Source organism: Ochotona princeps, chromosome 7, assembly GCF_030435755.1.
Source record: "Ochotona princeps isolate mOchPri1 chromosome 7, mOchPri1.hap1, whole genome shotgun sequence".
Classification (NCBI taxonomy): Eukaryota; Metazoa; Chordata; class Mammalia; order Lagomorpha; family Ochotonidae; genus Ochotona; species Ochotona princeps.
The window spans coordinates 9,198,735-9,225,577 of record NC_080838.1 but is presented as its reverse complement, the minus strand read 5'-3'; the positions used below and the strand labels follow the sequence as shown (position 1 = coordinate 9,225,577).

The window sequence follows — 26,843 nt, the reverse complement described above, 5'->3', positions numbered from 1 at the left end:
TCTCTGTATATCTGACTTTGTAATAACAATAAATAAATCTTTAAAAAGAAGATACGAAATCAAACCAGATGCCCATCAACAAATGACTGGATTAAGATAATATGTTACATATAGACTATGGAATCCTACTAAGCCATAAAAAATAATCAAATGTCGTCTTTTGAGACTAACTGGTAACAACAGAATCCATTATGCTTATCAAAATAAGGCAGCCCCCAAAAGATAAATATCATATTTTCCCTTCTCTGTGATAAGTAAGTACAAAATCATAATCTATAGGTGTGAGAGTGACATTATGGGATTTGATTACAGCGTACAATCTTTGTATACACCTGTTAGGCTTTCGTGGTTTTATTTTGTATTTGATTTGATTGTTCTCTGTTATGATTCTCTAGTTGCCAGGTGTTACTATCTTTACTTAATGACATATCAAACTTGCGATTGTAAAGTATAATGAAAGTACGTTACTGGGAGCTGGTACTCTGGCACAGCAGGCTGAGCATTCAGCTACCACACCAACATCCCATATAGGCACCTGTTGAAATCTCGGTTGCTCCACTTTTGATCAAGTTCATTGCTAATGGCTTGGGAAAGCAGCAAAACATGGCCCAAGTCTTTTGGTACCTGGGCCCACATGCTAGATCTGAGGGAGGCACCTGTCTCCTGACTGCAGACCAGTCCGTCTCTGGCCATTGTGGCTAACTGAGGGGTGACCTGGCAAATGGATGAGCTCTCCTCTTGCTCTTTGTCTCTCCTTCTCTTTCTGTATCTCTGCCTTCCAAACTAGATTATATATATTTTTAAAATCCATGTTATTATAGAAGAAAAAAACCTAGGGAATAAAAAAGAATGAAGAAAGGAGGTGGGGGTAAGAAAAGCAGGCGGGGGGTGGGTGGGTGGGAAGTATCAGTAAGCTTACAAATCCAGATCATAATATGTTTTCAATGTGTTCACTTTGGTTAAATAAATAAAAGGGAACAAGAATCTGCCACAGCAGTTGAAACTAGATAAATGATCTAGAATCACAGCCATACTTGATCTGTATTTTTTGTGCATTTACTCGATTGCTCAGTTTTTAAACAAATGAATTTCAAATTATTTTCTATCCATTTCTTCCTTCTATTACAATACATTTTTCTAATAGTCCAACATAATTGCTGTGGAACAACTCCTATGATGCACTTGGAATGTACTCCTTTTTCCGGTTATCAAAACTTTTTCACGAAAACTCTGTTCTTCAGTGAAATATTACTACTTACTAATGATCCATGTGAGAGATATGTCTGTACTTCATGACAGTATTGCATTCTTCTGTGATCTGAATGATTACACACAAGTAGACTGGGATCACAGTGACCGCAGAATGTACACTGAGCACAGACTGTGAGCAAACAGGAGAGACAGACATGAGGAAGGGAATTAGCTCGGAAGAACCCTTCCCAGCGCTGTTCCCCTATCCTCTTACACTAAACAAAGGGTTTGAGTAAATTGGTGGTTCTTCCCATGTTTCTCTTTTGCCATCCATCCTCCTGTGGAATCGAGCATGAAAATTTTTCTGGAACTAAATTATCAGCTTTGACTTCAAACCCCAGTTTCGAGTTAGAGGTTCAGGAAGGTAATTTGAACTAGTGGTTTTTCAAAAGGTTTATTTATAATAATGACAGAGTGGCATATGCATGCACACATGTGTGAGCACATACACACACACACACGGGGGGATGAAGAGAGGGAGGGAGAGAAGAAAGGACGGAAAGAGGGAGGGAGGGAGTGAATCAGCAAATGCAAGATCTTTATTTCGCAATCTTTGTCTCTTCTAACTCTGCCTTTCAGACAAAAATAAACCTTTTTTGAAACAGAAGCTACACTACTGTAAAACAGCATGGTGGAGGAGGGGAGGGAAGGGGGAAGAAAGAGAGAGAAAAGGGGAGGGAAGGAGAGAGAGGGAGAGAAAATACCTTCCATGTGTTGCTTGACTCTCCAAAGCTTGTGATAAAGACTAAGTCAAGCTTAAGCGAGGAGCCAGGAACTCTTATTTCCCACACATGTGGCAAAAATGCAAGTATTTGAGTCACCATCCACCACCTCCCAGGATGCACTAGGAGGAAGATGAATCAGAAGCAGAGGAACTGGAACTGAAACCAGGCACTGAGAAGGGATGTGGGTATCCCAACAAACATGGACCCACACCTGAATTCCTGCTTCCATGAATTCCACATTTTAAGATCTCACCTGTAACTGAGATCCTGAAGGATTTGGCTTTTTGTGCTTGCTCTTTTCAGTTTACATAATGTCCTCCAATTTAAAGATCAGGTTTTCCTTCTCTTTTTAAAGTTGAACGGTTTCCATTGCAAATTAGATGTATGAAATAAATTCTGGTACCTTTGCCATGGACCTTCTTCCTCTATGCTTGGACACAGAGCTAATACTGGATATGACCAGTACAGATACCCACAAACTACTGCTTAGTTCTGCTCTCCATGCATTTTCCTCTTACATTTCTTACCTCTGTTAATGGTGAAACACTATTTGCTCAAACACTGTAGCACACTAGAACAGATATGTGTGGTCAAAAGTTTACGACAGGCATGAGGCCCATCAGACCATTTCGGGGCCTAAGTGTGCCACTAAGCCACCTGTCCAGGAGAGTTTCAACTCTGCTTCCAGGGACTCTTGGATCTCTATGTCAATGAGACCCCAAAACCTTATAATTGTCCTAAAGACACAGTCACCTCAGAACAGATGAAATTTTTATGAGCCTTAAAGCAGAACGTGACCTTACGAGAGCAGTTGAAATTGATTGTGAGCACCTGGTGAAAGAAGAGAGAACTCCCTCAAACTCTGTCAGTGGTCTTCCTGAGAGGCAGATCACCCTAGTCCTGCAGTCCTCTGACCCTGGACTATTCCTGGATGGTTTCACTGGCCTGCTGCTGCCCGTTTAGACAGCAGTGCCAGAATGAGCTGCATGAACAGGCTGGAAAGGCTCTGCTGGGCAAGCTGGTCAGCCAGGGTCACCTGAGGGCCCCCAACCACCCAAGCAGGAAACCATACATACTCTTTTCTTATCATTCTCAGTTGTCTTATTTTTCCCTCATGCAGAACAAAAGGCTGTAAAAGAGAAATCATCTTGCTTTCACAAAAACTTAAATGGCTTTTTATCTGTCTTGAGTAAACAAAAAAATCTATTCTTATAATAATTACAAGACAAGCTCAAGAGTTTTCAAATAATACTTTCAGTTGGACAGCATGGTTTCAGCATTCTTGACAAATATGTTATCAGATGACTATCATAAATACTACTAGTACATTCATGTAGGTATGAAATGCTTGTTATGATATACCTCCCCAAAACATGTACGTTGAAACTACTTCTAAGTAGGTGGTTTGAGAGCAATCTCAAGTTTCCCTAATTAAGCAACCCTTGCACTTCTATGTCTTTCTAAAACAAGAAAGTGGGGGTGGGGGTTAATGGCTCTCAGCAATCAGTATCTTTACCCTTGGGAGATCTTGGTAGTTTGAGAATACACGCATAGTTTGAGAAAGATTCACCTTGCTACGTACCCTTGAACCATTCTGCAAACACACAGAAAAATAAATTAAGTTACTTGAGGTGCTGTTGCTACTGCTAACACTGTCCTTCAGTGAGGAGAAAGGAAAGAGGTGGGAGCAGCTGTGGGGTGGATTATAGGGAAGTACAAATCTACACTCTGCCTAGTGCCTATGAGCATATAAATTTCAAAAAAGCAGAATCATAATCAAATACAAACTTTCTATTTTGTAACATGAAAATCAGTAATCATGGCTCTACCATGCAGTGCTATGCATATATAATTCTTTTCTTCTTTCTTCTTTGCACTTTCCACTTAACGATATATAAAAACTCTTGTCTAAACAGAGCCTGATACTGCACCCACAATAAAATTCAGCCTCCTCTGTATTTTTAATTAACTGAGGCCCAGCAGTCGTTTTTTAACAGCTAACATTTTGAGTGAGTTACAGTATGCACACTGCTGAGACATAAATGCAAAGTAATCACTCTAATAAGTAGATATAAACATTAGCAACAATTGCAGCAAGTCTCTGCAACAAATAAGGGGATACAAAGAAAAATAACCAGCAGGAAGCCAGGAAATAAATCTCAATACAACTGCATGGGTAGGAATGTCATTCAAAGCCCCGATCTTTTGTTGCCTTGAGTAATTTCAATACCCTAAAGTCACTAATGAGCTTTTTCTTTCATAGCCAAAAAAATGAGAACCCTAATTAGGAAACAAAAACAAAAACCAAGACTCCAATGTTCATGTTTGTGCCAAAGACGCCAGCAGAGAACTCAAGGCACTAGGGTGACTGCAGCATTTCCATAATAGAAAGAATTTATAATACCTTATGGAGAAGCAAACAGGACAAGCCTTCAGCCCTCCACTTGCAAAAAAACAGGCCTTAAAATGAGAAGATTGACAGGTATGAAGAGAAAATAGAATCCCAAAGGCTGACATCAAGCGAAGCAGGAAAAATGGAGCCCAGTCAGGCTGTCAAATCAGGAAGTGGTCAGGATGAAGTGGTTAGGAGGTGGAAGTAAGGGAAACAAGTACAAACTGCGAGAAGAGTTAAAGGAACATGGTGTCATGCTCCCCCTATACACATCAACGGTTATGATGGCTGCTGGTGAGGGAACGGATTGTAATGGACCAGGAGCAGAACAAGAAATCACGTATGACTTATTACAGTGGAAGGTTTGATCTTCAGGGATGGGTTTGGAGATACGACAGAAACGACTGGAAAATCAAGAACAGATGTTAGAGGAGAAGTTAGGGAAAAGAGACCCAGTTTGGGACTGAACCCAGTGATTAGCAAGAATGGTGATCACTCATACCCAGGGAATGCAGGGAAGGGTAAAGAATAAATGTTTAGGGCCTGGCACAGTAGCCTACTGGCTAAAGTCCTCACCTTGAATGGGTTTGGATCCCATATGGGCACCGGTTTAGTGTCCCAGTTTCTCCACTTCCCTTACAACTCCCTGCTTATGGCCTGGGAAAGCAGTCAAGCCTTGGAACCCTGCACCCACGTGGGAGACCAGAAGAAATTTCTGGCTCCTGGTTTTGGATCAGCTCAGCTGCTCCACTGCAGCCAGCTGGAGAGTAAACCAGTGGATGGAAGATCTTTCTCTCTGTTCTCCTTCTCTATGTAAATCTGACTTTGCAATAAAAACAAATTTTTAAAAAGAACCAAATATTTACACGGAACTCAAGTCAGTCATTTTTACAGTGTTGATCTACATAAATGGCTATCTTCTATATGCTATGGATATTATCATTGTCTTTCAACAGTTTGCAGTTATGCAAGGCACAGAGGCACAGAATAAGCAATCATTGGGAAACAACAGCAAATATGTTAAATATTCTTATTTTAGTATGAACTAAGTACTAGTCTGAAAGTCTCATTCATCAAACTTCACAAAAGTAATACCCAAAATATCTATTCTCAGTTGACAGGGTGGTTTGTCTAATTCATCTTAACAATGATAAGAGTCTGAGCGCTCACTATGTATATAATACCTATCCCTGAGTGTTAAATGTCCCTCTTCCTCATGCCAGAGGAATAAGAGATAGTCAAGTGCATGAAGTCAAGCATGTTGAGCAGGTTCCGAGATTAAGCAGTTACCATATAAAAATCTTTATACAGGGAAGTGAATCCATCATTGAAAAATGGCCAACAACTGGGAGAGTTTCTCATGGAGGAGCCTGGGCAACTCCTCTGGCAGGACACAGTCTCTGCAGGTAAGTGCAAGAAGCACAATAAGAAACAGCCCAGAACAGGCTACGGAAATTATCCCACTGGTATACACATGGCATGGATTGGGGGCAGACCAGGCTGAACCTGTTCACATCACCCGCTGACGAATCCGAGCACCAGAACAGAGTGTGGGTTGAGCCAGGTTCGGTTGCGACACATACTAGTACACAAGAAGGAATGCCAAGGTGAGATGAGCCGTACCAGATGTGGTTGCAGCACCCAAACAGCACATGTGATAATCAGGGGGAGGAGGCAAAGCTGACAGGGGAATGTGGGCTCCACTGCTGGACAACTACTTCCATTGGAAAGCGTGGGTTGGGATGGGGGCAGATCAGAATAGGCAGGGCTGTTACACCTGTGGGCCTCATGTGGGCTAGATAAGGGAAGGGCCACGGTGGGCTGACTGTTCCGACTGGTGCAAGCAAAAATTAGAGTGGGTGAGGGTTGGTTGGGCTAGCCGCAGCATTAGTTGGCAAAGGCTGGCACTGGGAGCTAATGCTGTCAAGTCTAATGCCAAAACTACCTGGAGAGTGCATAATTTGCGAGTGAGTGGCCTAGAAGGGAAATAGTGGGCACCTCCTTCGGGGCTCCACTCCCATTGGACAGCACGAAAACCAGGACAGGGGCAGGGGTGGCTGGACAGAAGGGCACCTGCCAGTAGGTGTGTGGGCTGGATAGTAGGTTGGTTGAGTTGAGCAGGGCTTCAATGCTCATCGACACGTGCGAGAGCTAAACAAGATATGGGACAGACTTGACAAGCCTGCGGTAGGTACTGGCAACCATGGGAACCAAGGTAGGGGCAGAACTGGTGGGGGTTATGGGGAGTCACCCCAACTAGGCTGCAGCCCCAACCGGTTTGCGTGAGGACCGAGTATGAAGTGGGCAGGATCGAACTGGACTACAACACCCATTGGTTCACGAGGAAGACAGGGCTGGAAACAGAACTGACCCAGCAATAACAACGACCAGCATTTGCATAAGCTGATTGGTGAGACGGACGGTGTTGGGGTCTGTACCAGCAAACTCACGCAAGAATCAGGTCTGTGATCATCTCAGACGAAGTTTCTTTGGAGATCCCTCCAACTGAACTGCTGATCTCAGAACCCCAACCATGAAGAGACTGTTAGCCAGTGGATTCTGAATAGGGTTCATTGTGATTGGAACTGAGATATTGGCAGCAATCCAGAACTGATGAACAATCAAAACTGTATGAGCAGGACCCTCAGAGCGCGCCTCCGGTTGGGGATCTGGGATGGGTGGGAGGTTGGGTGGGGCTTTTCCCTTTATTTTTTTCCCTGACCCCAGATACAGGGTAAAAAGTTATTGATGTGGAGACAATGGTATTACCCACTTTCACCCTGTAGCCCTTGACACTTTGTTCCCTAACAAACTAAGTAAGAGCATTAAAGAAAAAAAAAAAAAGAAAAAAGAAAAATGGCCAACAAAGCCTCTCTAAGGGGAATTAGACTGTTGCATGTGAAAGAATAAGGGACTGGAATTGATATAGGAACACAGAATTGACCAATTCAAATCCAGGAATAACAATATTTAATCCAACTAACATGGTTTTCACTTTCTTAGTATGAGATATGCATTAGGAATTATAGGAATCCTGCAAGTGTCAGAATAAAGGGACCCTCTGAAACCTGTAAACATTTTACCTTATATGGCAAAGGATAATGAGACTGGGAGGTAATGTTGGATAGTCTGGTTGGATGCAATGTAATCACAGGGGTCTTGTAAGATGGGGGGGTACAAAGTCAGAAAATAAGAAATAAAGATCAGATCAGAGAGGAAGAGACTTAAAGCTAGCTTTGCAGCAAGAGGGGGCTACCAGTTGGGTAATGTAGACAGCTGGCAAAGGTAATAAAGGTAATAAAACAGTGTTTTCCTGGAGCTTTCAGGAAGACCATAGACCTGTTAACATTTGGTTTAGAACTTTGTGTCTCTAGACCACAGACTTGTGCTATCTTAACGTATGATATTAAAAGCTTTGTATTTTCTAAGTGCTCATATTATTACTTCTAATTTCCTGCCATTGAATACATATCTATCAAGCCTTGAGGCTTGCTAAGGCCTTCCCTTCTTAGATGTCTAAAACATGCTAGTAAGTATCATAAAATGATCCCTAATGCACCCAGCATGATGGCTCAATGGCTAAATCTCACCTTGTAAGCACTGGGATCCTATATGGGCACCGGTTCATGACCCGGCTGTTCCACTTTACATCTAGCTCCCTGCTTAATGCCTTGGGACCCTGCACTCATGTGGGAGACCCAAAAGAAGCTCCTGGCTCCTGACTTGAGATCAGCTCAGCTCCAGCCATTGCAGCCATCTGGGAAATGAATCAGTGGACAGAAGATCTTTCTCTGTGTCTTCTGCTTCTCTCCATAAATCCGATCTGACTTTTCAACAAAAATAAATATTCTTCTTAAAAAATGATGCCTGTCTAGTAGAGGAGAAAGCACAACACAGTCACTTCCAGGATAAAGTGGGGTAAGTGCAAAGACCATGGAAGAAAGGTTAAGTTCCTATGGAGCAAGATATTCAGAGAGCCTCAGGGAATTTTTCTGTATGACTCCTCTTTGTTTTATTTTGCTTTTCAGAATAATTAGTAGATTCTGAACTGGAAAGCTGATGCCTTTCCCAGGTCTTCCAGAGAGTGCAACATCAAGGGCTGAAGCTAAGTGACAGTAGCTCTTCCTTCTTTAATCAAATCTGGACTTTCCTGGAAGTGAGTATAAGCACCCTAGACCGAATAACAGAAAAGCCACAGAACTATCAAGTACAGGCATGCTTAGCAAAGAATCTTTCATTTGCTTCCTAGAAGATCATATGGGAGGAAATACAACAAGTTACCGAAAATTCATTAAGCCTGCCATCTTACTTCACTTAAAAAAAATCAATGGCAAAGATAAAAACAACATATTTCCATTGATTATAAGTTTATGTACCCAATGAATTTGTCCCCCCCTTTTTAACTTGCATGTCTACCTATTATTCTCACAAGAGACTGAATGATTTTTGATCTACTAACACCAAACTGTGACCAACAATTCAAAGCTGTTTGTCACATAGCAACAAATCACAACAAGGCCAAAGACAATTCCAGACACATCCTTAGAAAAGTTTCTAAGAGATGTTGTAACTGGCCCTTTTTCCCGTTAATCCTCCGCTGTCAGACGCACCGTGTTTGCTTGTTTTTCATCTTTTTAAATTATTTTATGTTATTTTATGTCAGTTTCATAGGCTCTGGGATTCCTCCAGTCCCTCCCCAAGCCCTCCCCCCATACTGAATTCCTCCATACTGTTACAGTAGTACAGATCATATCCAGTCATGATTCCTTCATCGCGGGCATGGACCATGCGGAGAGACCAGCATCTTATTGTCCAGACAAACAGTTTCATTGCGAGACCATCCTTAGTCTGAAAGTAGAGCTGGTAGAATATCATCTCTTCCAATGAGATGTCACTATACAACTTCAACAGGAAGAAACATCGAAATTAACAACATCATGAAGTTAATTAACATGGTATTGAGTGACCAATATGTTAGAAAATGCAAGTTCTCAACCATATCCTGTAACTACTTCCTTGGCATCTCAATTTTAGAATATGCACAATCAGCTGCTATAAACCTTTTTTTTCCCCAAGCTAACACGTTTTTGATTTTAACCTAAATGAGAGTGGCACAGGAACAGTGGAAGGATCACATTAACATCCATCATATATATAACAGCTGAGTACAAACATATCATTAAACTTTCTACCGGAGTCCAGCTCCAGCTGAGAGTTCGGAGCTCAGGAAAGATGCGTGGAGTTGGCGATAAAGAAAGACACAGACACAGACACTTGGTGCATGCTTGCATGTTCTCACCTGGTCTCACCCGTTCTTACATGATCTTGCACACATTCTTGCATGATCTTGTGCACATTCTTACATGATCTTGCACACAGCCCAAGAAAAGGCTGTCCTTTTTATTTGCTCAGACACCTCACAAGCCTCTGCACAAGTAACTAATTATTTTGTTTTTTCTTCATGACTCAGGGAGCATGTACAGTCATTTGGACACTCCGTCTGCACTTCAAGGCTAAGCAGGCGTCTCAAAAGATAATTCTGAGCAAGCCATTATTCACTCTTTAACAGTAGTTATGGAGCAACAGCCAGGACTCCAAGGTCAAGGCACACGCGATCATCCGCCAACTAGTAGCACATTCTCATCACATTTTTCACTTACACAATCCACCCATCATCTAACAGGAAAACAGGCCACAAGGGGAAAAAACCTCCAAAACGGAAATCCCAAATACAGAATCCCCCCACAACTACAGACTCCACAATTCCATAAACAATGAGACAACAATCAAAAGCATCCTTCTCTAATGAAAGCATTCCCAATTCTTTCAGTCAGAAATCACAGAAGCAGCTAGAACAGTTATACTCTCCATGCTCCAAAAAATTGCAAAGATAGGTTAGCCTTGGAGATGACAGTAACTATATTTATTGCCATAGCAGCCTCAGCTCTCACTCCCGTCACTTCCATTCCTGTAGGTCCACTGGGTGCTACCTGACTGGCCAGGCCCTGGAAAGGAGGCAGATCTGCCTCACCTGTGACCTCCTGTCTTCCTGCTGCCTCCTGGCCTTGAACCAGCCACCATCTTAGGGCAGGGCATTCGTGCAGTGCTCCCAACAAGTTTCTATGCAGTTACATCTTGTTTAGCATTAACAGTCATAAATTGATACAGTTTTTGGGGGGAGAAAATTAAGCCACAATTTAAACTTTGCAGTATTAGTGATTAAGCATGGTTTTACAGAACTTTGCAATTTAACAATTGAAGAATAGAAAAGTTCTAAGCAGGTGAGCAAGGAAATCCCCAACAACCCAGTGAATGAGGACGAATTTTTAAACAAAACATTAAGACTGTGATGTAGAATGTTGGGAGCAATGGATGAGTGATCTAGGAGAAAGGGAATTTGTTCCTCCATCCTCTCTTCCCAAGAGTCTGACTACCCCACGCTAATGTCAAGTAATATTCCACAAAAACAGGGACAGGTTGCAAGACAAAGAGATCATCAAGAGTTTATGAGTGGAATTGTTCTGTGATCTCTGAACCCAAAGAAACATAGCTGATGGAAGCGGTAGCAGACAGGAGTCAATGTTGGGAGCCATCACCACTTCTACTATGGCACAGCCAGCAATTTACGCTCCTTGCAAATCAAACTCAGTAACAAAGTATTCAGGTATGTACTGACTATTACAGGTATTTCAACCAAGAAGCCTGTCCTGTGGGCAAGGAAATTCCAGCAGCTCTGGGATACCAGGCTCAGACCTGCACCCTGGGGTAGGGCAGAAATAAAGAGGACACCACACTGGGGCTAGCTCTCCTGCTGTGAAGCCCCAGGGATACCTCAGGGAACCCCAAAAAGACAAACAAAGCTCACAGAGAGCAACTGATTGGAACACACACACACACAGTATCTTCTTTATACTCCTGTCACCAATTCTCCCCACTCAAACTCCCAGTCCCAACTTTGAAGGAAGGCACAAGCCAGGATTACTGCCACCTCCAACCCCATGATTCCAGCCAAAGCCACCCTGAGTCAGAAATGGACTGGGCATGTAAGAGGAACAAAACTGAAGGGTAAGTGCTAATAGTTTTTCAATATACAGGGGATAATTAAAGTATGGATCGGCCTGAGAACTTGTTAAGAGACAGAAATGTGACCTATGGTTAGGCAAGTAGTGAAGGAACCAACCAAAGGAGATGTGGTAGATATCCAGTAACAGCTTTTTATAAACAGAATTTTCTATTTAAACAACAAGTTTGCAGGGGACAATGTTGTGGCACAACAGATTCAACTTCTGTTTGTGATGCCAACATTGCATATCAGAGCACTGGCTTGAGTACCAGCTGCTCTGCTTCCTATGCAGTTCCCTGTACTTGGGAAAGCAGAAGATGATGGGCAATATCTGTATGCCACTGCCATTATTGTGAGAGATTTGCATGAAATTCCAGGTTTTTGGCTTCTGTCTTACCCAGCTGTGGCCATTGTAACCATCTGGGGATTAAACAGGCAAATGAAGGATCTCTCTCCCTCTCTTCATTTCAATTTCCAAATGCATGAAAAGAATATCAAAAGGCTAGGGGTCGCATTGTGGCCCAGCGGATTAGTTCACTGCCTGCCACGGCAACATTCCATATCAGTGCTAACTGGAATCCCAGATCTTCCACTTGCTACCTAGCCCGCTGCTCATGTGCCTGGGGAGAGCAAGAGGATTGGCTAGGTACTCTGGCCCTTGTGCCCTTGAGAAAAGCCCAGATGGGTTTAGGCCTGGCCCAACCATAGCATCCCCAGCCATGCTGGGATATTTGGGAAATGAACAAGCAGATGGAAAACTCAAGCTCTCTCTTTCTCGGTCTCTCTCTTTCTCTCTCCCTCCCTAAAAATGAGCAGAGAAAGCGCACACACAATTTTCTCAAAGTCACAAATCTACAAACACATATCTAACTCCTAAAACAATGCAGAGAATCGGAGATTTTAGTTACAAATGCTTGTCTGAATATCATATAAAATTGTTCTTAGAATATATACACACATGTGCATACATTTTCTCCCTCTTCTAGACAACAAACAAAAATGCAATCAACACAGTTTTATTTATCTCATTTATTTTTTCAAAGAAACTATTTTTTCATCAAAATATTGGGGAAAATAATTTGTCTTCATAAAGGGGAATGTAAACACAGTAACTCTGGTTTGGAAAGAGCCTGATCTTATATTTATTGGCTAATCACATATATTGTAAAAGCAGAAAGACACGACAATATTTAACATTGAGCTGATCAGCCTTTGGAGGGAGATGATAAACCACTTATCTCAGCAAGCAAAAATTGCTACCAGAGGTGTTTTTCCTTAAAAACAGCAATGGTTCTTATTTATTATCAAAGATAACAGCTGTATATCTACTCCAAACATAAGAAATGAAAATCCTTGAAGACATGATGTTTGAAATATCCAAATGTAACTGTATCGTGATGGTAATTAAAATGGTGAACTAGAAATAAAGCCCAGATGACTACTCTTCATAATCTGCACTAATGAAGAAAGGAAATGTACACTGACCAAAACTGCTTTTTCTTTGACATGGAATTTCTGTTTCAATATTTGAGCTAAGGAAACCCGAAGACTATGCAAGATCAGAATCCACAACTGTATTTTCCAACTGATCCAAAGCTAGACTTGGGAGACCTTCCAGCCCTTGCTACAGCAAGTTAGTGTAAATGAACAATCAATTTAAAACTGAGAATTTACCCCACTGTAATTTGCTTAAGACATTTCAACAAGCTTTCTTTTTTTTTTATATTTTATTTTTTTTATTCGTATTATTTTTATTTGATGATAAAGTCCCATGGGTTCTGAGATTCCCTCTCCTTTCATCCCCTCACCCCGACTGATTTCTTTTTGTATTTGAAAGGTAAAGCATCTGCAATAACAATAAGGGATTAAATGGGGATAGTCTCATCTAATCAGGCAAGCAGCAATGTCTCTAGAGTGTGTGTTCTATGTTATACCTTCCTGGAAGTTGGAATGATCAGAAAAGCATCTAAAGGCTTGTTGGCTTAACTTATTGTTACTTTTATCTAATAGCTTCTTTTTTTTTTTAAAGATTTTATTCATTTTATTACAGCCAGATATACACAGAGGAGGAGAGACAGAGAGGAAGATCTTCCGTCCGATGATTCACTCCCCAAGTGAGCCTCAATGGGCCGGTGCGCGCCGATCCGAAGCCGGGAACCTGGAACCTCTTCCGGGTCTCGCACGCGGGTGCAGTGTCCCAATGCATTGGGCCGTCCTCAACTGCCTTCCCAGGCCACAAGCAGGGAGCTGGATGGGAAGTGGAGCTGCGGGGATTAGAACCGGCGCCCATATGGGATCCCGGGGCGTTCAAGGCAAGGACTTTAGCCACTAGGCCACGCCGCCGGGCCCTAATAGCTTCTTTTTAAAACATTTTATTTTAGAATGATTTTTAATTTTAAAAAAATCCAAGTAGTAATACACATGAATTCTCACAGAGCTCTCATGTACTTCCCCCACTACTAACATTTCATATTAGTATCTTTGTCATAAATTCTTTCTATATTCATCCAGAAAGCAATGAAAAAAATACACCAGATGTAGTGAATTGACGAACAGGATAACTGGAGAAAAATTAAAAGAACATTTAAGTATACAAAAAGAGTTTAAGTAGGGGCCCAGCGCAATGGCCTACTGGCTAAAGTACTTGCCTTGCAAGCACCAGGATCCCATATAGGTGCTGGTTCCAGGGAGACCTGGAAGAGGCTCCTGGCTTCAGATCAGCTCAGGTCCGGCATTGCAGCCACTTAGGGAGTGAATCATCGGACGAAAGATCTTCCTCTCTATGTCTCCTCCTCTCTATATATCTGACTTTGCATGTGTCAGGATGGCCGAGCAGTCTAAGGCGCCAGATTCTATATATCAAACTTGGCAATAAAAATCAATAAATCTTTTTTTTTTTTTTTAGTATTCAGACCTGGATAATTAAATCAGAGAACGCTGAAGGCACCACCATGAATTTGTTTATATGTAATTCTGCTTTCCAAAGTTTCACTTACTCACAATCAACATGGTCTGAAATATTGAAAATAAAATTTCAGATATGAAGAATTCTTAATTTCACCTGGCCACTGTTTGCAGGTGCATGATAAAATCTGAAATGAACCCCACTCTGTCTTCCCATCCCTTGTCCAACGCATCCTTAGTATGTACTTTAGTGTTTGTGCTCATGTAACCTTTATTTTATGTAACCATACCCCCAAGATTGCAAGGATAGGGATGGTGGCGAGGGGAAGCCATTAAGCACTTCCTTTAAGGTGAAAGTTCTCTATTTAATAATGAAAGAAAAAGAATTAAATAACAAGATTGCAAAGGATTCTGATAAGAATGAATTTTGAATCTATGAAATTGTGAAGAAGGAAAGATAAATTCAGATTAGTTTCACTATTACATCCCAAACTGTAAAAGTTCCAGCTGCATTAAATGATAAGTTCTAAGATGAAACAAATCATGAAATTGTGGGTTGAAAACATGAACAAAGATCATGTCCTGACCGAAGGCAATGTGTCACATCAGAAACCAACAGCAATGAATCCCTGAGATGAGTGACATCATACCATTTACAACAGCAGCAAGCAGATGACTGCAAAGAATTGGGAATCAATTTGAAGTGAAGATTATTAAAATTACTTTGAGAGGCTATAGATGCCAATGCATAAGTTGATGTCACCTTTCCAGCAGCACTGAAGACGCTGATTCAGAAGAAGCAAGTCTCCAACTGCCATCAAACTAGGCTCCTGTAGAAGATGTCAACAGGACCTACATTAACAAAAAGTGGAAAGGTGACCCCGTGTACCAACATGGAAAGACATTAACTCTGGTGCTATAGGACATTTCACAAAGCTAGGCACAGTGTACACAGGAAAGAACACATATGCTCTCAAAAACAAAAATGAGCCATTTGTAATTTGGCAACATAATAAAAAAAAAATAGGTGACACCTATCTTGCTTAAAGAATTGTTCCTACAATCCTACAATGGTTCATTCTAGAAATGAAAAAGTGTAACTGGAAGATATACTGGAATTTAAACATTTTTGTTTGGTTATTTGAAATGGTTAAACAGAGAGAGGGAAAACAGAAAAATTCTCCATTTTTCTAGTTCCCTCCCCAAGATGGCCACAGCTGCCAGGGGTGAACCAAACCGAGGCCAGGAGCTCGGAGCTCTGTCTGGGTCTTATAGGTGGGTGCAGAGGCCCAGACACTATGGTCAGCCTCCACTACTTTTCCAGGCCATTAGTAGGGAGCCCAGTTGAAAGCAGAGCATCCAGGACCCAAACCCATGTCTGTAAGCAATGAAAGCATCAGGAACAGCAGCTTCCTCTATGCCATAATGCTGGCCCCGAGGCAGTTCTCATACAGACAGTGTACCAGGTCTATCTAATGTGTTTTCTATGAAAGCAAAAAATTTCAAGGTTGTATTTTCAAAATGTTACTTATCTACTTATCTGACCCACAGAGATAAAGCATGGAAAGCCCTCAGCACCGGGTCACTAAAAAAAGGACACACAGCAGCAACAGAACCAAAGCTGGGAACACAAGATTCAACTCAGGTCTTCCCTGCTGGTGCCAGAAACCCAAATATTCGCTCAGTCACCAAAGCTGCCAAGGCTCTGCAGGCAAAGGAAGGGACTCCAGTGTGGGGCAAAGCATCTTTTCTATTACACCTGTCTACCCCGACAAGGTTGTATTTTTACTTTCAAATATAAATTCATTGCTTTAGCCCCTTGTTTGGGGCATTATTTGGTTTGAATAAATCATGTGTGTCCTGATACTTTGTTACATGTGTTGATTAATAGATACAGGCCCCAATCTAAACACAATCAGTGCTGGAAATCACTCACTATTAAGGACATATGTGTCAAAACTACAGCAGATTAATCAAGACCAGAAACCATGAGTTCCTTCTGGAAAACAAAAAGCTTATGGAGTAAATCAGAATGATTTTAAGCTCTTTGCAGGGATCAGTGAAGAAGCCGGAAAATCATTCACGCAGCAAGACATGTTGATGGAAAGCGATTAGTTGGCATGTTTGATGAAAAAGGAAGAACATACTGAAGGCAATTAAGAAGTATTAACGAATGAGGGATTGGAAGAATCTGTCGACTCTTCTTCGCAGGCAGAGGAAGAAGAAACTGAAGCAGAACCAGCAACGTGGACATTATTAAAAGTTTTCCACGTGCACCAAATTGTAAGGACAAAGAATGCAATCCTCAGATGGAATGCAGCGTTAAAGCCACCAATCAGAACACTCAAGGATTTCACCCTCTATAGCAACAGTCTGATAAGTTAAAAAGAGACAACTGCGGTATTCTTCTTAAGTTTTCAGCAAAACAAAGTTTCCATCATAGAAGGTTCAAAATCATCATCATCATCATCTGTTCAGACACCAAACCATTGACATCATCGTGACACAATGATCCAGGATCACATAGTACAAATGAACACCCTTCTGTCATACCAGAGGTTGAGTAGCAACACGGGACTATATCAAAATGCTTATGGCATCCATCTTATCCAGTGGGCATTGTACTATCTCATAACACTACAAGCACAAAGACAAGTACAGGACATAAACTATTTTGTTTAGGAAGGGAAACAACATTCATAGAACTTGTTGCTGCATCAGTATCTTAGGTGTATTTATTCCAGGTTTCATTATATAGCACTTGTATATACATAGCACTTGTACATAATCCACATACATTCTCCTGTTAAACTTTGAATCATCTCAAGACTTCTTACAATACTGACTCCAAGGTAGACTGCTGTGTATAGAGGTGCCCTATGACCCAGACATCTCACCTCTGGGCATTCACCCCAATGAAATTAAATAAGCATATGAGAGAGCAATCTGTACTCCATGTTTATACAAGCTCAATTTACAATAGCTGAAATGCAGAATCAACCCAGATGCTTACTAACAGATGACTGGATGTATAAAATGCAGTATATACATACTATGGGATATGACACAGTCATTAAAAAGAATACAAACCTCTGTTGCAGTTAACTGGATTTAATTGGAAACCACTATGCTTAGTGAAATACAGCAATCCTCAAAAGACAAATACCATATGTTTTCCCAAATCTGTGATAACTAATGCACAGATCAAATACTTGATCTATACGAACGTGAGTCACATTCTGCAGTTTGATTTTTGTGTATAGCCTTTGTTTATACACCTGCCGAACTGCAAGAGGCTTGCTGTTGCTGTTGCTGTTTGTTCTTCTTCTTTTTTATTATGGTTATTTTCTACCTGCTTTGTGTTGCTATCTTTACCTGGGTGTTAGGCCTGTGATTGCGAAGTGTGAAGTCAAAGTATGCTATTACAAACACTAGAAAATAAAGCAAGGGAAGGGTGGAAGCAGGGCAGGAGGGAGGGTTGGGTGGGACGTATCACTAAGTTCCTAAATCGGTATTGGGATAGATGTAAAATCTGTACACTCTGTATAACTAAAAAATGTTATAAAAAAGTAAAACCAGAAATAAGTATAAAAGCCCCCAAATTGTTATAGTATATTGTTTAAGGAATAATAAAAATTGCATATATTCAGAATACACAGAATTTTATTTTTCTAAATAGTTTTGATCTGTTGGTTGATTCTACAGATGCAGAACCTATAGATACAGGAAACCCTCTATATATGTATATGGAAAAAACATACTATAGACAAGGCTTGCTTCTCTCTGCAGCTTCATCCATCCAGTAAGGACCTGAGGATGTTTCATCCACGGATAAGGGGAGAGGGTGGTCTCCTGAAATTTACAAAGCATACAAAATTGAAAAAGTACCAAAAAACTACTAAGATAGGCAAGAGGTGCCTCATTCCTTTTGTTTAAGGTTTGAGTTCAGAAACCATAGAAACGTTGACATCAATCTCAGAAGAAAATTCTGAGACAGGTTTTTAGACAGATGGCTGGTATATATTTAGGGAGAAAGGGTGGGAATCAAAAGAGTCCAACTAAGGTCAGGAAGAAAATTCAAATCAAATAAATATTAGCTTCATTTCTGTTACTGTCTCTCTCTTAAAAGACAAGACAGATAAGACCCCGATTTCATTATTCTATAAAATTGAAACATTAAAACTATAGAAAAATATGCAAGAAATGAAATGTTATCCATCTAGAGTGTTAGCTCTTCTATACTACTGAGTTCTCTCTTTCTGTAATATTGCTTCCCAGTTACTTGAACGAAGACACAGAGCCCATAATTATCCATTTCTAGGAGATGAAAATGTATTGTGATTGGTGTGCTATGAAATCCTTAGTTTCACTGTCACACTTTGGTTCCTGTACATGCTATTTCTCCTGTCATCGATGACTTTCGCCTGTTCTTCCTCATTTGTCCTACAGAAAGCTCCACTATTCCCAACACCTCTCTTTGACTTACCTTATAGCCTCTCAGATGTATTCTCTAAGGCATTGGAGAATTAATTTCCCCCTGAAGGACTAAACTAATCTCAATGTGCTGTAAACTGGTTGTGCATCTGGCATTAAACCAGCTAGATGATGACCATCTTAAAGGCACTATTCTTTAAAAACTCAGTTTGATATCTAGAATGTCTAAAACATAACATTTACTCAGTGTTTGATGAATAACATCAACTTACATGATGCTGAGGAAATTAAGATGGTAAGAAAAATCCTCTTAGAAACTGCAGAAGAAAAATACATCTATTTGTAGAACAGAAAATATCTGTTATTATGGAACATCTGTTGTTCTATAATACTGAAATGATCCACAAAATGTAAAAATGAAAAATGAGGGAAATCTAAAAAAAATCCAAGATGAGAAGTAAACTATACAAAAATATATGTGGGCTAAGGTTTGCTCAGTCCTGCCCGGTACACCCTGTTTCATTACCAACTGACACATTACCCAGCTGTTGGAGCTACTTTGCCCAGCTTGTCCAACCAAGAAAAGGATTTTTATGGCAATAATTTAAACAATGAAATTTCATTAAATCACTTATGGGTTATTATTATCCCTTTCTTTTTTTTTGTTTTTTTTTAAAAATTATTTTTTAATAATCTTACTTAGTTGATTAGGGTAAAAAGGGTCAAGGGCTACACGGTGAGAGTGGGTAATACCATTATTTCCACACTAATAATATCATTTATTCCCTGTATCTGGGGTCAGGGAATAACAAAGGGAAAAGTCCCACCCAACTTCACACCCACCCCAGATCCCCAAAGGGAGGTGCACTCCGAGAGTCCTGCTCAAACAGTTTTGATAGTTCATCAGTTCTGGATTGCTGCCAATCTCACAGTTCCAATCGCAATGAAACCTATTCAGAGTCCACTGGCTGACAGTCCTCTCATGGTTGGGGTTCTAAGATCAGCAGTTCAGTTGGAGGGATCGCCAAACAAACTTCATCTGAGATGATCCCAGGCCTGATTTTTGTGTGAGTTTGCTGGTACAGGGTCCAACACTGTCCGTTTGCTAGTACAGGGTCCAACACCGTCCGTCTCACCAATCAGCTTGTGCACATGCTGGTCGTTGTTATTGCTGGGTCAGTTCTGTTTCCAGCCCTGTCTTCCTCGTGAACCAATGGGTGTTGTAGTCCAGCTCGATCCTACCCACTTCATACTTGGTCCTCACGCAAACCGGTTGGAGCTGCAGCCTAGTTGGGGTGACTCCCCATAACCCCCACCAGTTCTGTCCCGTACCCTGGTTCCCATGCTTGCCAGTATGCAGCTTCTCCAGTCTGTCCCACATTCCATTTAGCTCTCATACAAGTCAGTGGGCACTGAAGCCTAGTCAACGCAACCAACCTACTATTCAGCCCACACACACACTGGCAGGTACCTTTCTGTCTAGCCACCCCTGCCCCCTGTCCTGGTTTTCGTGCTGTCCAGCGAGAGTGGTAACCCCGAGGGAGGTGCCCACTATCTCCCTACTAGGCCACTCCCACTCCCAAATCATGCACTCTCCAGGTGCTTCTGGCATTAGACTTGACAGAATTAGCTCCCAGTGCCAGCCTTTGCCAACTAATGCTGCGGCTAGCCCAACCAACCCTCACCCACTCTAATTTTTGCTTGCACCAGTCGGAACAGTCAGCCCACCGTGGCCCCTCCCTTATCTAGCCCACATGAGGCCCACAGGTGTAACAACCCTGCCTACTCTGATCTGCCCCCATCCTGACTCACGCTTTCCAATGGAAGTAGTTGTCCAGCAGAGGAGCCCACATTCCCCTGTCGGCTTTGCCTCCTCCCCCTGATTTTCACATGTGCTGTTTGGGTGCTGCAACCACATCTGGTACGGCTCATCTCTCCTTTGCATTCCTTAATGTGTGCTGGTTTTTGTCACAACTGAACCTGGCTCAACCCACACTCTGTTCCGGTGCTCGGATTCGTCAGCGGGTGATGTGAACAGATTCAGCCTGGTCTGCCCCAACCCATGCCATGTGTATGCCAGTGGGATAATTTCCATAGCCTGTTCTGGGCTGTTTCTTATTGTGCTTCTTGCACTTACCTGCAGGGACTGTGTCCTGCCAGAGGAGTTGCCCAGGCTCCTCCATCAGAAACTCTCCCAGTGCCAGATTTCACGCATACCAGCGGGTCCATGAGCCAGCCCTACTCAGTTCACCTCCTGTCCTAGCAGGAACAGTGGCTTTTCCTGACTGGCCTTCAACCCAAACTGGTTTTTATTGTAGGATGTTTCAACTCAGCCATGGCTCTTCCATAGCCACATCCAGCTCACACATGGTAAAGTAAGGGTTGAGACCTAGCCTAGTCTGTCACACATCTCCCCTGGTCCTCCAGAGCACCAGATGGAGTTGGAGTCTGGCCCGGCTTGGTGCTTCCAGTTCCAGTCCACACTTGTGCTAAGTGAGATTAAAACCGTGTCATGATCAGAACGCAGCCCCCATTCCAGCCCATGAGCTCCTTGTTTGGAAACTCAACCCAGCTAGGGTGTCCCCTTAGCTCCTCAACTGGACCTATTTCCAGCCTTAGATCACGTGCAGGCCAGTGGTTGCTCTGACTCAGTTTGGCAGAGCCCCTCAAATGTCCTGGTCCCTGCCTTAGATGCTGTGGCTTAGCGTCCCTGGCTCACGCAGATCAGTAGGTACAAGGACCCACTTGGCGTGACCTGTGCTCCAACCTGATTTCTGTTGTTTCTTCTGAGTTAAGGTTTGTTCAGCCCTGCCCATTCTGCCCCCTTCCAGTGGCAGCCCGGCCCACCCCACATTCTGTTTTAGGATGCACATTCAGTTGCTGCTGCCTTGGTCTGCCCTGACTGTTGTGGGTTCCTTTACCAGTGAGTGATGGCAGGTGCCATGGTCACACCTAGCTTAGTCCATTGCAACCCCAGCTTGCAAGCTAAACAGGGTTGGGCCCACACAACCCCACAGAGTCTACCCCCAGACCAAGTTCTCTCACGTGCTGGATAGTGTCTTGACCCTGCCAAATGTGACCACTCCATCACTCCACCACCCAGTCGGATAATGGTACCCAACACTGCCGAGGAGGCCCCCATCCACAGCCTTGGTGTGGACTGGTGTGTGGCGATCAGTGATGTTCTATGCTACCAGCCCATCTCTGGATTCCTAATTGGGCTGGTGAATCTGTCTAACCCAAATTATCTTATGGATACTTCCCTCCAACCCACCAGGTCTCAGTCCCCAGGCATGCCTGAAATTTTTATGACCCTGTCACTGGGAATCACCCAAAATTAACTTCTCACCTACACTAAACTGGCCTTAGTCATGGGTGTCCCCAGGCAGCAACTAAATATCTTAAAAAACCCCAGAGTTCACCAACGGGTGGCCAGCAGGCAAAGCCTGGCACCACTTGGTAAACTGGCGGCCCAAGGCTGAGGACTCATTCACTGCCTTCTGGCAGTGTCTTTGGCTTGAGTCCCCAGCATTGGGTCCAACCCGGCAGGGGCACCCCCCACAGCTGCCACACTGCAGGGAGCTGCAGTTGCCCCCAACCCCAAGGCCCGAACCCCTATTATCCCTTTCTTTACATCTCCAATGAATACAATTATAAGATTTAGTTAGTTAGTTAGTTAGAGTTACAGAGGTACAGAAACACCTAGCAATACCTTCAATCTGCTGGTTCAATCCCCAGATTACTGCAATGCCCGGGACCGAGTTGGGCAAAGCTGCGAGTTTCACCCACATCTTCCCCATGGTCCAAGTACTCGGGCCATCTTCTGTTGCTTTTGCCAGGCCATTGTCAGGGCCATAAGCAGTGAGATGGATGGGACTTGGAGCAGAAGCTGGAACACAAACCAGCGCCTGTAAGGGATATTGACACTGCTCCTTCCATGAGATTATAAGACCCTTTAGATAAACAAATATTTGCCATTGAAATCAAAAATAGAAATTGTAAATACATCAACCTGATGCTCATAATGATACTCAAGAAAATAATTGATTCACACGTCAGAGGAGGAAATTAGTGATTGATTTAAAGGGAAAAAAAAGAAAACAGAGGAGCTCAGTGAAGAAAAAAGAAACAGAACTAATGCATTTACAGGAGTGAAATACAGTGAACAAACTAAAGCAACAATTGACAAAATCAGCATTACAGAACCTTAGATTTATTATGCAGAGGTGAAAGGGGAAAAGGACAAATAAGCTGATAGCTACAAATAAACATCTGAATGTTGTTTCTAAAGAAGATCACAGAAAAAAAAAAAGATTACAAATAAAAAATGATTAAAGTGTATTTTCTGACCTACAGAAATAACTGAATCTGCCTATCTAAAGGTCTTATAAAAATCAATGAAATTAATGTTTTAAAAAGCACACCTGTGGGCCCAGCATGATGGCCTACTGGCTGAATCCTCACCTTACATGTACCGGGTGGGGGTGTCCCATATCGGCGCCAGTTCATGTTCTGGCTGCTTCACTTCCCATCCAGCTCCCTGTTTGTGGCCTGGGAGGGCAGTGGAAGATGGCCCAAGGCTTTAGAACCCTTCATATACATGGGAATCCTGAAGGAGGCTCCTGGCTCCTGGCTTCAGACCAGCTTGGCTCCAGCCATTGTAGCCACTTGGAGAGTGAACCAGTGGATCAAAGATTTTTCTGTATCTACTACTTTCTTTAGATCTGCCTTTCCAATAAAAATGGATTACTCTTAAAAACACAACACACACATGCATGGCAACAACATTATTATCTGAAGATAAGACTCTCATTATTTCAGGTTAAAGAAGTTTAAGGATGAGAAGAATCAAGATCAAGATGGGTTCAGAATTTTTCTACCAAAACTTTAATGAAGTTAAATATTGTCTATAGAGGTTTATTGAAAAGATAACTCTTTTCCAAGATTTTGATGTCCAACCAAATCACAGGTTATGTATAAATATAAAAGAATAATACTCATAATGGTAAGGCTTAGACTGTAGATCAATAGGTATTTCTTTCTAAACATAGACTAAACATAGACTTGAAACTAGGTATTGATCAACAAAGAGGTGACTTAGAAGGAAAAAATAAATGAAAAATCTAAATGATTAAGTAATTACCAAAACAAAAAGAATAATAATTTGTGTTAGGACAGATATGTTAGGAAACCATAAAATATCACATAATATTCTATAGGGAATTGATGAACACACTCTTATCAAAGTGTCCTCCTACAAAGGAAAATCAACTAAATTAAAAAGGAATTAGTTAAGAAAGAAAATGCATGTGGAATCTTGACAGAAACAGAAGTATTATTTGTAGTTTATGAAAACATTCCTAATTGTTAAGAAGAAGCATGATAATTAAAAAACATATCAAGTAATCCAAGTAGATCATTAACAAAAGAAGAATATCAGGTCATATTTAACTTTGAGAAAATATTTATTATTTTTTCTTTATGCATTACTTGTTTTAATAAACCAGCTTGATTTAGGAGGTCAGTGACAGTCTGTTCTTAAGATTACAACTACAAATCACATTGAATCTGCTAACTACTTCTTAGACTTTTTTTAAAAAGTTGGAAGGAAAAAAAATAAAACGAAATCTGTTTTAAAAATAGAGAAAAACATTTCACTTTTACTGGCAATCAAATAATATAAAACAAGATTAAAGAGTTATTTGTGCCCCTCATGTTTAATGTACCTCAATTCATAATAGTTAAGATACAGAATTAACACAGATATTCATCAACTGATGAATGGATAAAGAAAAGGTAGTACACACGGACACACACACACACAGAATGAAATACCACTCAACCATAAAGACAAATGAAAACCAGACTTTGGGAATTAAACGGCTGCAACTGTAAGTCATTATGCTTAATGCAGTCTTAAAAACACAAATATCATATATTTTTTCCCAATAGGTGGCAGTTAATATGAATAGGAATGAAGCAGACATTCAGGGATATGACTGCTATGTTTAGCTCTAGTTTCTACTCCTGTATAATTGTTGTGGTTGTCCTACTTTTTATTTGTTGAGTATTATGATTAGTGGCAAATTAAACCTATACATTCAGAATGGATGAAAATTATGTCTACAAAATCTGATGATGAGGGGGGAAGTAGGGTACAGGACTTGAATGAATAGGGAAGTGTAGGTATCTTCTCAGGTACCTATGGAATGCATGAAATCTGCTCTCTTTAGATTAATACAATAATTTTTAAAGCAATGTGGTGAAGGATTTTTCTGTCATTCACCCAAGATGACAAAAGTGAGAGTGAACGGATACCCAATACACAATCTAGAGAGACATATAACAGCATAAATCAGAAACCTAAAAATTTATCCTGTGACTCAACAATCACACATTTAAAAAATGATGGACATGTGATTGCTGCTGAAGGACTCTATTGTTGTAATAATATGGGAAAACAGTGAAGAAGGCTGAAAGGAGAGGAAGCGAAAATCCCTGTGCCTATCGAATTGTATCATGAAAAAAAAATTTTTTTTTAAATTAAAACAACACATAAAAGCAGACACAACAGAATGCAAGAAAAATATGGAGAAAAATCCATTTATTCACTCAACATTTACCAATTACTAAAGAATACTATGCATCCCATAGCTCTGTCTCTCCCCAGAACTGTTTTTTTAAATGTCAATATATAATGACATTTTGGCATGAAGAGGAGGCGACTCCTTGGTAACTGATTATTGCTCTGGTACAAGAAACCCAAGAAATGACTGATTGACTGATTGATTGATTGTTTCGGTTCCATGAGGACATAGCCACAAGATGGATGACTGTTTACCAGAAGGCAGCTTCTTAACCTGCAGCACCCTGAGTTTGGTTTTCCCAGATTCTAGAATTATGACAAATACATTTCCGTTTACAAACCATTCAACCTCTGTTATTCCGTTACAGCATTCCCAAAAGACTAAAAAAGAATCCATTCGAATCAACGTGACAGCTCAGGTATCAAATCTGATTTACACTGGAATGTGGAAAAGTTGACATCATATAATTTGGATTTCCGAATGTATTATCTAAAAGGCACACAGAAACGAAAACAGAAATTTCTACAGTAATAGACCATGGCTTATATGTACTGTAAAAATAGTCACTGTTTCTCTTTTTTATTGAGGAATATTTGTTAAAAGAAAATATAGTGTTATTGGCAATACTGTATTGGCAAATAAATACTTTTGGAGATTTTCATTGAATGTTATCAAATTCAAGACTGAAAATTTCTGAAAGACAATAGTTTCATTTTCTTACAGATTCCCAACACTTGCTATAAAAAAAAATGGAACTCCAATTCTTCCTCATTGTGTAAAAAGGCATTTGAAATGTGTTCATAAGTAGTCATTTAAAACAGCAATTAGAAATCATATCAATTCTCCCATCCTTGAGATAATCATTATGAAAGGTTCATTGCTCACTCTCCTTTCTTTCAATTCATGTCGACATAAACACTCCGTCAACATGTGCAGTTAGACATTATTCTACGATACTGAATCTTCCTTACCTCCTCTTTCCTATTCTACATGAAGGTTGTTCATCCACCAGAACTGACTGCATCAGCAGTTCCTCTGGCTACTCTCCTTTCCCAAGCCAAACTCAATGGCAAGAGGGACAAGCAGTTCATGCATGGGAATGATGCTTGCTTAAGGAACTCTCACTAGGTTATTTTCTGTCTGGATGGTTACTGACACAAGGAAACTCATCAGTCCAACTCATTCTTAATTTCTTGACACAGAGTAATCCTTGGAATATATGTCATATTCCCAGAAGATTTTGGACAAAAATACAATCAAAGCAAGATGCTAGGATGTCTCTGAAAACAGAGGAAGGAGAGAAGACTTAAATGAGAAAGCAAATTCCAAGCAGCTGTGTGGTAATAAAAAGTATGTATATTGTATCTTCATACATTTTCAAAATGATTTCAACAAAGAATTTAACAAATTTTTCACTAGCAATAAATAGGAATGCCATATTCCTAGAATCCTCACTAACACCAAGTATTACTGATATTTTAAATGTT

At 41.1% G+C, this 26,843-nt stretch overlaps 1 protein-coding gene across 3 annotated transcripts in view; it reads right to left on the bottom strand.

Moving 5' to 3' along the window:
* IQCM (IQ motif containing M) overlaps positions 1–26,843 on the bottom strand; it is a 420,838-nt gene that overhangs the window by 98,832 nt on the left and 295,163 nt on the right. Inside the window, exon 12 of one of the 3 annotated variants that reach the window (XR_009245823.1) lies at positions 15,099–15,165. The exons of the other annotated variants lie outside the window; for them this stretch is intronic. The gene's annotated coding sequence lies outside the window, so the exon portion shown is untranslated. The remainder of the gene's footprint in view (positions 1–15,098; positions 15,166–26,843) is intronic. 3 annotated transcript variants of the gene reach the window in all.